Source organism: Hippocampus bargibanti, linkage group LG18 (genome assembly GCF_051943395.1).
Source record: "Hippocampus bargibanti isolate YZ-2025 linkage group LG18, ASM5194339v1, whole genome shotgun sequence".
Classification (NCBI taxonomy): Eukaryota; Metazoa; Chordata; class Actinopteri; order Syngnathiformes; family Syngnathidae; genus Hippocampus; species Hippocampus bargibanti.
The window spans coordinates 15,838,567-15,853,368 of NC_142751.1; the positions used below are offsets into that span (position 1 = coordinate 15,838,567).

At 46.0% G+C, this 14,802-nt stretch overlaps 1 long non-coding RNA gene across 1 annotated transcript in view; it reads right to left on the reverse strand.

Annotated features, from left to right (window-relative positions):
- Positions 1-1,734: 1,734 nt before the first annotated feature.
- The window catches only part of LOC148884961 (uncharacterized), a 55,729-nt gene continuing 42,661 nt past the window's right edge, over positions 1,735-14,802 (reverse strand). The window contains exon 4 of the long non-coding RNA XR_016118291.1: positions 1,735-1,817. This is a non-coding gene — a long non-coding RNA (uncharacterized LOC148884961). The remainder of the gene's footprint in view (positions 1,818-14,802) is intronic.

The following is a 14,802-nucleotide window of genomic DNA, read 5'->3' on the forward strand; positions in this document are numbered from 1 at the left end:
GACATGTGAGACAATCGCTTCTCGTCAATGGATGCTACAGCTTCATGTTTGCTTTTAACGTTTAGCTTTTAGCACATGTGCACAATCCGCCACGACATCCCTGATCCACTGGTGAAAAGGATGCTATCATCTCAAACTGTTTCATACAACAAAGAGGGTGCAGAATGATATTAAATGACACATTATTTGTTTTTTGTTGTTGTTCTTTTGGCTTCAAGATGGCGCCGCGAGAGTGGCTGCCTTTACAGCAGCTGCTGTATTTTGTTGTTTCTACTTCTTCCTTTCCTTTCATGACTTTGCTGCTGTGAAATGTAAATGTCCCCGCAGTGAGACGAGTAAAAGCTAATCCAATGTTTGCAATGACAAAACGAGGCTTCACTGGACTTTGATGTACTTTTGCTCACCTCGCACAACACAAGAAATGGCGATTTTGACTCTTCATTTGCTCTCCGGTTCCCCCTCGACGGATCATCTGAATTCCCACAATGCCCTGCTTCGTCTGCAGAGCTAATGAGGCTGCCGCCATGACACCATGCTGGGCGGGAAGGTCGCGTCGGGTGTCGTAAGGACCGATAATGAGGGACAAAGTGGCGCGTTGGCAGAGGTGGCAGAGGTGGCCATGCGCCGAGTTGGAGGCGAGCGCAGCGGGACGTGAAGGAAGAGGAGGGAAGGCAACGTGCCGACCTCCACTGAGAGATTCAGGCAAGAAAATGGCGAGCGAGCCGCGGCGTTTACTGGCCGCGTTTACATGACAACGATGACATCAGCTCCCTTTGGGCTCCTCCATTAAAGTTGCAACGAGCGTGCTCAACGAGACACTCCCCGCATTCCAAATAAAGGGGTCTCGACGGATCACGGCCGCACATCCTTTTCCCCCATTTTTTCTTCAAAATCATTCACATCTTCTTCAGTCTAATGAGATTTGTCCTTTGTTTGTTTCTTTGCACGAAAACGAGGTTGACTGTACTATATCGGCAAGCCACAAGGCTAATAGACAGCAAATAGATAGCTAGCTAGGTAGCCAACCAGACAGACAGCCAATAGACAGCATCGAGCTGTTTATCTATCTATCTATCTATCTATCTATCTATCTATCTATCTATCTATCTATCTATCTATCTATCTATCTATCTATCTATCTATCTATCTATCTATCTATCTATCTATCTATCTATCTATCTATCTATCTATCTATCTAGCTAGCTAGCTGTTACCTATCTATTTGAATTGCTTCCAGGTTGAGTGAACGCTGGCGCGTGTGGCTGCCGCTGCTCACCCACAGCAAAAAAAGTTATCCCGTGACTGTAAAATGACTTTGATATTTTTGAAAAATTAAATGTATTCTTATTAACATTATTATGAATAAACTCTAAATAGAAAACGGGACTTGGGATGTAAATGCCGATGCTTTGAACGCACCTTTTTAGGTGTTACCGTCCTTCGCTCAAGATTGATGAGTGCTCCGTTCTTTTTTTTTTCTTCAATCAATGGCGATGCTATTTTGGTTATGGTTGCCTCGTTGCCTGGATGCATTTCAATCAATGAGGAGGCCATTTTAGGTTTTTTATTTCTTTCTTTTTTATCTTAACGTCAGGCGGGATGATGCAAAGGAGCAGGATGACGAAGCATTCAAGGCCGCTCCGTCTGGGAAGCATCGACTATCGTTTATCTGCCAGTAATTGCGCCACACGTCACCCGGCGACAAGCCTTCCATCAACATCAGCTTGGCACTTCTTCTTCTTCTTCTTCGTCCGTTCGTAAAAGCTCACTCGTTTGATGTGCCTGGCGTGGCCTGGCGTGGCTTGGCCTCTGCTCACCTGCTCCCAAATCCAATGCGGTAGGCAGTGGTGGGAAGTAGCAAATACGTTTGCTCCATGCGTTACCTTTGCTAGCATGCGTTTCTGCCATTGATTTTCACACGTCGCCACTAATTTGCATGCTTCAAAGTCATCATGCAGATGATATCATCTCGCATTGCAATTAGAATTCATAATGGGACATACACCTAGAGCACATATATTTTGAAATCCTTATATGGTAGTTTTATCTATCTATTCGCTAGCTATTAGCTATCTATTTGCTAGCTAATAGCTATCTATTCACTAGCTATTAGCTATCTATTCGCTAGCTTGCTATCTATTTGAGTTACTTCCAGGTTGAGTGAACGCTGGCGCGTGCGGCTACCGCAACTCAGCAAATGTGGCGGACAAGGTTTCTATTGATTGGCGATTAAGCCATCAGAGCGCCATAAAACGGCTTCGTATTTTAAAGCCGCTGCAGTTTAGGAGAGTTTTTTTTTTTTTTATGAATGTTTGATGTCATCCTTTTTTTCCCTGCATGTGGCGTCGCGTTTGCTGACTACACCAAAGGTGGAGAGTCGGAGGGGCTGTGTGGCTTTAGTGAGGGATTCGCATTATTTGCGCACAAACAATGTGCACGTTCATCTCACCCTGGCTGACTGATTGTCGTCTTGACGCAGCCGAGCTTTTTTGGATCGGATGTACCTTTATTGGTCTGGCAGTGGAGAAATGGACATTTCACAGCAGCAAAGTGATCTCACATCTCCCGTCCCGCATAAATCCGCTTCAATTCCAAGCCGCGGCAGTTCCTCATACGCTTCGGCGCTCGACGCTGATGCTCACAAACGAAGAATGGTACTCGAAACATTCATGTGACTGAGAGGATAAAGAATACAGGTGACATCCGACTTACGACCAGCTCAATTTACGACCACCCGTACTTACGACCACGACCTCCAGACCCAATTTTAAAATTTTAATTCTACGCCTGGCATCGCAACATGCTAGCAGGCCGGCAACGCGTACGTAATTTTTACCAGCCAGCCGGTCGGCATCTCACGCTCGCACAGCAATCGACCGTGTGATGGCACCAGAGGGGGAGGAGTTTGCCAGTCATTTAGCCTCCGAGTCTCTATCCAACATTTTGAATGGATTTCGACTTATGACCATTTTGACTTACGACCGTTTGGTCGGAACGGAACTCGGTTGTAAATCGGATGTTACCTGTCTGTGCATTTGTGTATTGTTCGTAATCTCTCTTCATGAGTTTCCCTCCTTTTTTTCTAAATCTGAATCGTTTTAAGAGTTCTGTACGGCTGTTATCGATGCTCTCGGTTAGCACGTCAATGGCACATTTATCTCTAAGTTACTGCGCGATGACGTCATTGCACTCCTGCAAACGCACTTTTTTCCCGTAACAAATTCCAAAACTGATCATCCTCTGCAATGGATTTTTATGTTCATTTAGTTGGTTATTATTAATGATGCAAGAGCCAAAGTCTGAATCGTTGTAGCAAGTGAACTCTCTTGTTTGGGCGATTTGGTAGCTATGAAGGACACGGCAAAGACGCTCAAAAAAGCGCCAACAAATCAAACTCTTCCCCGAATCTGCTATCAAACAGGGCTGGCTGTCAGCATTTATTACAGAAATGGCATTTGTAGCCCTCAGCAAGGCTACTCCGCTTTCCTCCCCCACATTTCCCGACACTACTCCCACTTGCAGCGTTGCAACGCATAGCGGCGCTTTGAAGTGGGAAGAATGCGGGCTGGCAAATTACCCGCGAGACGGCGATGCGGCGCTTTGAAGCGCTCCTTTGATAGCGTTGTTTGCAAGCGCGTCAGGCACCTCGATCTCTACACATTTCGTACACTTTTTTTCTCTCGCAGTATTGCGCTTTAACGACGAAATGGCGAGGCTACTTGCGCACGCTAGCATTTGTCTATCGGTGAAAAAGATCCGGGATCTATTTTGCTGTGAAATTGAAAACTAGTTCAGTCGGGCACTCGCTACTGACTAAAAAGTTCAAATTCAAGTTCAAGTCAACTTTATTGTCAAACGTGAAATATACAACACAACTTTCATTTTATCTCAAGATTAAATAGCGACCGAACTTTAGCTTAGCTCATGAACCAAAATTCTATGGTCTAGTTACTACGTACGGTGCCAAGAAACTAAGCTAATAAAGTTAGCTACGAAATTTGCTGTTCAAAATAGTAACCTGCCAATATGCTCACATTAAGCTAATGACTTGGAGGACTTTTTAAATGCTGTTCGAGTCCCAAGTTACAAAGCCAAAATGTGAAAAGAATGATTCTAACTTTAGGAATAGCTCGACAAGTGAAGGGCACGAGGCGGCCATTATGCTACTACTAGTTACTATCTCTAGCAGGCGGGGGTGTTAGCGACGTGAATGTTTTTTAAAAGAGCATACAAGACTGATTCGCTTCAGGTACATTTGAGTATTGGACTTTTTGGAAAGTGTGAAAGTCCCCCGGAGTCGTCTTTTTTCTTTTCTCCGTCACAGACGAGATCTGAGGAGCAGCTAATGATCGTCAACGGACTCCACCAGTCGAAAACCAGCTGAGACTTGGGATCATTTTCCTCTGAGATGATGCAAGTCATTTCAATTCGGGGGTAATGACACACACACGCGCGCTAGTTACGACACTTTCAAGAGCTTCCACTTCATTCAAGATGATTTTTTTTATCTATTTATTTCAGGGCTTTGACAGTTTGACAGTTGCCTCCGTTTTGAAGCCTCACGAATGAGACACCCGGTGACCGCTCTTGCCAAGGTTAAAAAAAAAAAGCATTTCCAATCAACTCATTCACCAATTTATTCGAGAATTGAAAATATGACATGGAGCGCCATTCCCGAATTTGTTCGGGTTTTGTTTTTTCATACTTGAGTGCCGATAAAGCGCTGGCCGTGGCCTCTGGCAATGGCCCCTGTCAATGTATTTTTCTTTTCCACAAGGGGGCCGCATTTCCCTTTTGTCCATGTTAGCGCTTTGTTCCAGCTTCCGCTGTTGTTAAAGCGCATTACGGACGCTCCCCAACTTACGAACGAAACGGTCGTTCGTAAGGTGATTTTGTTCGTAAGTTGCTTCAGTGCTATATTTTGTATGAAATGTCTGTTTTAAGGTTATATTAGTATGTTTAAGGTTTGTACAAATGTTTTTAAGGCTTGTATAAGTAACCTCAATTGGTTTGTACTGAAAAATAAACTTGAATAAAATATATGCTCAATAAACATATGTAATGTACAATTTCAAAGAATACTACATATGTTACTACAAAAAAATGTGCGTCTTTTTTTTGTCGTATTTAGTTGTTTGTAACTTGAATGTTCATAAGTAGCGCAGTGCCCGTGTACAACAACATGTATGTATTGCATAGTATTTTGGACATCTGCCCTCATTTCAAGCTCATATAACTCCAGATCGATATCATTTAGGAGTTAACTCTTTTTTTCTGAGGAAAGAAGAGAGTCTAAGGTTTCTTACGCTGCGTTGAATGTTTATGTGGTCCTAAAAGTCAATATTCTGCGAGTCCTGGAATTCGAGTGACAATGACAAAAACCCTGGCACTGGAGTGGACACATTTTTGCACATCGTCTGGCAGTGAATGAGTTAAAAACGGCCAACTTTATGTCTAAATATTCAACTTTCAAAGTCACGTCATCAGCAAACACTGCCGGGGTACGTGATGAAGTCACACGATGTGGAAAAAGTGAGACGTCGTCGCCACCAGGGAGGTTTTAACAGTTCCCCCAAGTATTTGGCAAATTGGTGCAAACACACATACACGCACACACACACACACACACACACACACACACACACACACACACAGAGAAAGCACAAAAGGGCGAGGTGTCTTTTTAATCCCCACATTAACAGCGTGAGACTGCTAATGAGAGCCATCATGTTTTTTTTTTCTTCAGCCCCTTCCCCAGGTTACAAGCGTATTAAGCATGCAGCCGGTGGTAGAAAGTGTGTGTGTGTGTGTGTGTGTGTGTGTGTGTGTGTGTGTGTGCGTGCGTGTAATGAGGGTTGAAGAAGAAGGGTGGACGGGTTAAAGCAAACACGGCGGTGAACGGAAGCCTCCGGAGAGTTCGGGTGGGGGAGGGCAATGATGTGCGGCCAGACAAGCGGGATCCACTCTCGTGATCCAAAACTTTCCATGATGTTTCATCACCCTTAGCGATGGAAAGAGAAGGGGGGGGGGGGCGGGGCGGAGGGGGGTGTCGGGGTCTCTCTTCTCTCTCTCTCTCTCTCTCTCTCTTCTTCACCCATTTTTTTTCCTCGCGGTACCGATGCAGGGCGATGAAGGTGGCCAAACAAAAGCCCCGTTCACGGTGCGCTGACCTTCTTTGCCTTTTTCTTCAACCCAAGTGGAGAAAAGTGCTTTGTGGTGCGCGGGAGTTTGTTTCTCATTCCGATCTGAGGTACATGACAGACTGTATCCACAATGACACAATGTACACCATATACTGTCCAACGCACCACACACCATTTTCATGAGCAAAGGTTATAATCAGACATTTTTGGATCATTTTTAATGCATTCACTGCCATTCACAAATGTATTCGGCAATTGAAAACATGAGCGGAATTCTCCAATTTGTTCAGGTTTTGGTTTTTCATGCTTGGGTGCCGATAAAGCGCTGGCCATGGCTTCTGGCAATGTTTTTTTTTTCGTTTCCACAAGGGTGCAGCATTTCCATTTCCATGTTAACGCTTTGTTCCTGCTTCAGCTGTCGTTAAATCATTTTTTTTTACAGACACTCCCCTACTTACAAACATTCGAGTTACGGTACATATGAACATTTTTGAAGTAAATGATATGTCGTATTCTCTCCAGTTGCACATGTACATATCTTTATAGAGCATGTATTTTATTAAATGTTAATTTTTCAGTACGAACCAATTCAGGTTACCTATACAAGGCTTAAACATACTTATATTATCCATAACATACTTACTTATATAAGAAAATATAACACTGAAGCGACTTACAAACAATTTCACTGTATTTCGTTCCTAAGTTGAGGAGGGTCTGTAAATCAATATGTATGTATTGTATTTTGTACAGCCGCCCCCATTTTAAACTCCGATAACTCCAGATCCATATAACTTGGAAATTAACTCTTTTCGAACGCTGTCTTATATTGTGCGGGTCCTCCAATTTGTGTGAAAATGACATCAACCCTGGCACAGGAGCGGACGCGTTTTTGCACACATCATCTGGCAATGAATGAGTTAATGAAAAAGACATACCCAGTTTGGAGATTCGGCACACCACAGGGCACTGGCGCAATCCCACTTTAGTATGGACATGGAGCGATATCATTTTTCAGACGTTGTGGACGAGGAAGGAGATTCACATTCAAACAACCGTGTACACAAGTGCGCTATCTATTTATTTCCCCTAATTGCGCCTCCATCACACGCCGGCTGCTGTAACTCGGCGCTCATTTGCCACCGGGGAGCCCGGCCGACACCTCGGGGGTGTTGCGGTGACAAGATTACGGCGGCTAAGCGCTAAACGGCAATGAGCTCACATGCGTCGGCGTTGGCGGCGCCGTTCGATAGCGCGTCGATACCGGCCAGCCCGGTAATCCCAAAGCGCCGTGATTAACGGCAAACGGTCGATGGCCATTAACCCTGGCGCGTACGCATTTGCCGTGGCGTCGCTGTCCACGGCGTTGACGAATGAGGGGAAATGCGCCAGTCGTCAGTTGTCCCGCCAGGCATTTTTTGGACCGATCGTTGGTTGGTGGAGGAGGTGTATTTGAGTCACAGGGCTTCCGGTGGGGATTTTGCCCATCTAAAGCATCAATCCTGCACAAAAACCATAGATACCAACTCACAAATGTGCCTGCTGCATCATCGGGAGCGGTTCATAATCAATATTCATCCACTGACAATAAAATGTTACAAAATGAAATAAAGTACAGCCGAAGTAAGACATCAAAATCCTCCCAAAACAATTGAGGAGGACCAATGTCAAATTTGTTTGCTCAACGGAATATACGAATATTGCACCAGCATTCAAATTCAATTGAGAGGATGACACCCCATCGCCCCATCGCCCCATCGCCCCAACGCCCACCCACAATCATTTGGGATTTAGACGGGTCATGATTTAAATTTAAAAAAAAAAAGGTCACTTCAGAAGAAAAAAAAAATCACCAACCTCTCTATTAGCTAGCTACCTAGCTGGCTATCTATTTGCTATCTATTAGCTGTCTGGCTAGATAGTTATCTATGTAGCTGGCTATCTATTAGCAATCTGTTAGCTAGCTAGCTTTATATCTATTTGAGTGAACGCTGGCGCATGTGGCTGCCGCCGCTCACCCGCGGAAAAAAACGATGCTGTGACTGTGAAGTGACCTTGAGAGTTTTGAAAGGCGCTTAGAAATCAAATGTATTATGATTATTATTATTATTATTATAGTTGAAGTAAGACGAGGCTTATCTATCGCACGGCTAATCTTGTAGCAGCAGCACATGTTGAGCTATGATGCCGCCGAGGCATTTCTATTTGCCTTTTTGTTAGGCTCGAAATTCAACAATATAAAGAAAAATGGCTGGATGAATGGAAAGGGAGAAAGAGCAACGGCGGACGCGGGACGCCACGACTGCTTCGTACCACAAGAGGGAGCCCCAAGCAGGGAAGGGCGTTTGCAGCGGCCACGAAACAAAAAAGAAATAGGTCAGAGGAAGACTTTGCGCATTTTTGCCGGCTCGCACCTGGCAATGGTCCTGTCTTGTCGTACCTCGCTCATCCTTGTCATCTTTAATGCACGACTCAGCACCCCCACCGACACCCCCGCCCTCCAACACTTCTCTCTCTCTCTCGCCGATCGATACGGCCGCCGCAAGGTCGCACCAAAATTGGATTCATAATAAAGTCAAGCGGCGTCAGACTAGCATGGAAGGAATACGGATTCCAAATCAAGCCACAATAGCTGAAAAGCAGACATTTCAAAACACTTCTTTTGTTTTGCTCAATCGCAGCCACATGCTTGAAAATGATGACAAACACTCCCGAGTCTTTCTCACTCCCTCACTGTCAAGAAATCACATTTCATCACAAACAAACAAATAAATAAAGACTACTAAATATAATACCGTAACTTAAATAGATAGAAAGTAACGAACGAGTGCTTCTCTTTTTTCCTGATGGCATCCCAACTTTGGTTGATTGACAACCAAAGCGTCGTCACTCCAAGAGGGGGCCACTTTTGGGTTGGGGGGAGGGGGGGCGTTGTCGCCAAACCAGCTTAAAACCGTTTGAGGACAAAGACGCGTGGCAAGTAACAGCTTGGGTTGTGTGAAGCAAATCCGGTGCTCACGTTCCCGCTCGGACGCTCCAGAAGTTGGATTGGGGGAGGAAGGGGGTGGCCCGGTACCTTCTAGCAGCAAAACCGCAAATCCTACCTGCACTTGACAATTCTCGGAGTGAGCGATGGCAGCCAAGTCATGACCTCCATTGCACCCCAGCAATCAAAATCAACCCCAACGCCAACGCCAACTCATTGGCATTTGCACCAAAAAAAAAAAACAAAAATGGTGGCATTGCTCCATGTTATGTTTTTTATTACATGACCAAATTGCCGATGCGCGCATCCCTCGCGCTGGCGGATGCTACGCTAATGGTCAAAGCGTGTAAAACGCACGGCGGCGCATAAATGAGGCGACGCAGACGGGTCGGCAGAGGACGACGGCGCGGGAGCTGAATATTGCGACGGAGAGCACGAATAAAAGAAAGACGACGCGTGCCATCACGGCCCTCAGAAGAGGCTTCCACGCCGGGAGGAGCGGCGTGTCATCTGGAGATCGCATCGCATAACGGGACCAAATCTCCAAGGTTGTCCAACCACCCAATTAACAACAAGAGACGGACGGCGGCAACGTCCATTCCGTCCATTTTTCACGGTAGAAATAACAAGAGAATCGTCTTCATTGCGACTTGCAGGCGCAATTGGAATGGATTAGAAATGTTCCAAATGAAAATATTTGAAGAATGAATGACTTTGTCTTGTGATATTATTTGTTATTTAGCGTTTCTTTTGGCTTCAAGATGGCAAGCGGCTGCCTTTCCAGCAGCTCCTGTATTTTGTTTTTCTACTTCTTTCATTCCTTTCATCACTTTGCTGCTGTGAAATGTCAATTCCCCCACTGCGAGACTGATAAAGGTAAATTCAAATACAAATATGGCGAGCTTTACATGTCAAATATACTGAAAAAAAATATAAAAGAAGAAGAAAATGGAGTTGGATCTTATTCACGGATGACTTGACGAAAACTTGTCAAAGTCAAGGTAGCGGCGTAATAGTTTCCCCATCTCATGTGCTCATTAAGTCGTCTTGGCTCAAGCGACAAGCCTCTCCTGGCGGCGTCAATACGGCTTTGGCCGCACTTTGGCCCCGCGGCGCCCCCGCAACGACCTCGCCGACGTCCCGTTGCTGTCATCGGCAGAAAGGCAAGCCGCAAAAGCCCTCCCCCGCTCACACGCGTACCTCGGCCGGTCCCGAGGGCGGCGGGTCAATCCTAATTGTATGCTAATCGGGACAAAGCACGCCAGCTGCTGACAATGGACAAGTGACAGACAGAGCTATTGCGGCTATTATACATCGAGATACACTATATCGATAAATATCACCTACACGGAGACAGATATATGCACCGCGGCATCAATAAGGCGATAGATACACGTTAGCTTTGGATGAATACGCATGAGGCCGTGTGTTTGCCGAGAGATCTTCCCGGCGTGAGGTAGCGCATTTCAAGTTGAGCCGGAAAAACTTTGATTTCTTTCAAAAGAGAGAGATGCCACATCAGCGCGCGATACTTGTCACGTGAAGAGTTAATTCCTAAACGATACGGGTCTGGAGTTATATGAGCTTGAAATGAGGGCAGATGTCCAAAATACAATGCAATACATACATTTTGTTGTACACAGACACTCCCCTACTTACAAACATTCGCGTTACGAACAACGGTAATTACGAACATTGTTTGTAGTAACATATTGTATGGAGTATCCTTTCCAGTGGTACATTTTAGGACGACATAAACATTGAATGCAGCATGAAAAACCTGACACTCTCTTCTTTCACTGGAAAAAAAAGTGAATTAAAAGTTATATGGGTCTGGAGTTATATGAGCTTGAAATGGGGGCCGTTGTACAACGCCAAAAGGGGCGTTTTTAATGGTACCCTGGCGCTATGCAATGTTTTCTGTGCGGCTTCCTCATCATTGAAATGATGTCGCCATTGATGTTGGCTAACGGGGTGTACGTATCAAGTCAGACATTTACATATCAAAGGAAGGAAGGAAATACGCTTTCTCTGTCTGATGGGCTCACACTGACATACGTGACTATTTTTATTTCTTTCTTTTTTGTTGGCTTGATGTCCATCTTCTCATTAGCATCCTTCTTCTTCCGCCGCACACAATTTATCTGGCAGCGGGTCTGCACTTCTTCTCATCTCTGCTCATTATCGCCCCCAGTTTTCCCACAATATGCACAACTAATTCGCTGATGGTGGGATGTGTTTTTTCGGTGTGTTTAGTTCGGGTGGAAGGCTGCGTGTGACGAATGATGACGGTCAGCGCTAATCCTGCTGACGGGAGCCGTGCGTTTCCTGTGGTCGTTTCACGATAAAAGACGTCCCGCCTCGTTCCTCGCACTTAACGCTAAGCGCTAGTGGAAAAAAAACACCAGCTCAGCATTCCTGGTTAACAGCGGAAAATGAACGAGTGGAGTGGGCGCTGGCGAGGAGTATGTATATACGTACGTACGTACGTATATATGTTTTTTTATTTCATGTGTATTGATTTATTGACTTCTGTTTGTATGTATTTATTCATTCGTTTATTTGAACATAAATGAATAATTTCATAAATACAGTCATGCCTTCAATAAATCCTTTTGGGGAGGGGCTTGTGAGTGAGGCGAGGGATGTCTTTTACGTCATCGTGATCAGCTTGCCCTCCCGTCTTGACCCGGCATCCATTTTAGTCATCTAGTTGCGAGATCCAGCTCAGCGTAAATCCGTCGGACGTAATCTGCCGTTTAATCCCATCGTTTGCTCTGATTTGGACAAAAAAAAGGAATGTCTGCTGTCGTAAAAAGAAAAGGTGAAAGGGGAAAATATGGCTGCGGCTCGGGCCGGACAATTAATGTGTGTTTTCCGTTTTACACTTCATGGGAATTGATTGGAGAGGGTGGCTTTGATTGGGCAGACATGAGGAAAAAAAGGAGGCCGTCACTGTCAGTGCCAGTGCCAGTTTCGGGAGGTGGCGAGAGAAGGTCGCGGGACTGCCGTTAAGTCCTCCGGCTGACAAGGAAGGACGCCACGGTGCCACTTTGCATCCATCCCGCCGGGGATGACTTTGTTGTTTGGAGAGGCGACGAGAAAATGGCCTTCCCTCGCATGACGACTCCTCACCCGAGCCGTCCAGAGGGAAGCGACCTCGCAGGGGATTCCACCACGCCTGCTGACATTCTCGCTCTCGGAAATGGAAAGCGGAAACACGTCACGTTGACGACATATATGAAGAGCGCCTATGCAAAAGCGTATCCAGATTTCGGATGAAGAGAATTGTCATCACGTTCACGTAGGTCGTAGGTCGTATTTTAAGTGCACCTATCTCAAGTGCTAGTCAGTCATCCAGAGGCTCCTTTCTAAAACTTACTAAAAAAATGAAGGGTTTTTTTTTGCTCAAGGCACCATTATTATCCCTTTTCATATGTTTGAAGTACAAGCAAAAAAAAAAAAAAAATGGGTGGGAATGTTCCTCCTTCAAAATGTCACCCACTGCATTCCTTTAAAAAAAGAAGGAGAATGTCTTGTTGTCGGTCTTCTTTTGTTGTCTTTGGACACAACAACAACAAAAACAATTTGAAGGTCATCCCGCCTCCCCCGCGGACGTTTTTGCCGCTGGAAGTCGAGCCTCAGAGGTGGCCAACCACAAAAACACAAAACTTCCGCTTCTCTTCTTTCACCCGCTTAGGAGAATCTGATAGCACCCCGGCGGTGTGTGTGTGTGTGTGTGTGTGTGTGTGTGTGTGTGTGTGTGTGTGTGTGTGTGTGTGTGTGTGTGAGAGAGAGGAACAGGAAGCTGAAGTGATGCCAAACGGGTGTTGGTCAGGTGACTCGGGTATTCTGGCGGTGCATAAGCAAGATTTCACGCAGAGGTGATTTTATTGGGGGCCTTCGAGGCTGCGTGGTATCATGCAAATGAACATCCTGCCATCCATCCATCCATCCATCCATCTTGTCAGGTCCTGGCCGTGCTGTCATGGGGCAGTACGCAGGCTCCCCCGATCTTCTTTTCCCACTGCAACGCGATCGTTGGGGGTTATGAAGTCGCCTAATTGCCCAACTTCCAAACGCGCTACGAGATTTTAAAGTCGCGACGCACGGCGAGGATGAGGGAGAAAAAAAAAAAAAAACAAGCGCTTTGTTGCAGAGGGAACGCTGCTGAGGAAGAGGAAGAAGAAGAAGAAGAAGAAGAAGAAGAAGCCCCCCTCGTGTGAGGAGGAGGAGGAGGAGGAAAACTGCATTATTCATGTGGAGCTTCTTTTAGAAAAGCGCAGCTTCCTTCTTCAGGGCGTTGCCATGCGGAGCAACGAGTGCCTCCATTTTTTTTGTATCCTTTTGCGTTGGTTGTGGCGTTCTTTTTGTTTTTTTTTTTATGGGCTTTCGCGGCACTGTGTACAAAGTGCGTCGCCTTTCACCTTGCTCTGCTCTTCAGCCTCACTCTCCCCGACTGCACTCGAGCAGGCCATTAGAGCTCCCCCGAGGTCCGCTCCGCGTCGGCTTTCACGTGTCAGGAAAAAAGGCTTGTCCCTTGTCGTCGGGTCGACGCGCGTCCGCTTTCACACTTGTGCTTTTATTTTCGCAAGGCGTTTTCTTTCTCTCGTCCGGACGGACGGACGCACGCGCTTGTAAAACTCCGTCAAAGATGGCTTTGTTGGCTTTTGTGCTTTGTCGGCGGACGGCGCCTTCCAATTTGTGACTTTGGAAGCATTGGGCGTAGTACCGCGTTCCGCCACAACGCGCCAAAGGCAGCAGTGAGTCTCGCCGGTAGAAGCCATTTTGTTTTTTCTCAATATAATTGTGGTTATTTGTCGCAATTGCAAGTGACATAGTTATAAAAGATAGCGCTCAACGTCATACTTTCAATTCCTGTATACATTTGTGAGTCCAACCAATCAAATATGAATATTGTAAAAAAAGGATTCGCCGCACGTACTTAGGCCTGGCCCGGCATTTTTGAACTGAAATATGGATTTGATTTGATCTCTGACGTTGTTCAACTTTAGCCGATGTCCCCTTTCGCTATGCGTGGGGATGACGCCGCTTTCGTTGAGCGTCTTCTTGAGTCTCGCGGGCTAGTTAGCGCGGCGGCCCGCCGCCAACCTTTTGGCCGTCCCACCCGCTTGCGTGAAGAGCAGCTCACGGGATGAAACGTCCGAGTGGCCTGCGGAAAATCCGCTGCGGAAGTCCGCCAGAAAACAACCTGGTTTTTTTCTCTCTTTGTTTTCGATAGCCGCTAATGACGGCGCGCTTCAACATTCCGCCCTCGGACGAGGCTCGTCAATTAGCGGCCAGGCCCAACGAGCGGCATGTTAATTGGCGCTGAAGTATTGTGAGTGGGACGCTAATGAGTTAATAGTGCGAGCTACGGCTCGAGGAGCGGCGCTGGCGCTCGCTGCGTCCGGGTCCCTCCGGTGTCGCTTGGCCAGAGCGAGCCGGCGTAGACGTCGTCGGGAATTTGTTTTAATGAACGCGTGGCGCCTTCTGGAGCTTAATTAGGCTGTTTGACACGTTGCTGTCGATCGGCTACGCCAAACGCGGGGACGGCGCGTCCCTGCGTTTTATCTTTGCCACAAAAAAAAAAAAAAAAAAAAAAAAAAAAAATATTTCTTGAAAAAAAGAGAAAAAGTTTGTCTTACTTTGAAATCTAATTTGACTGCAGGA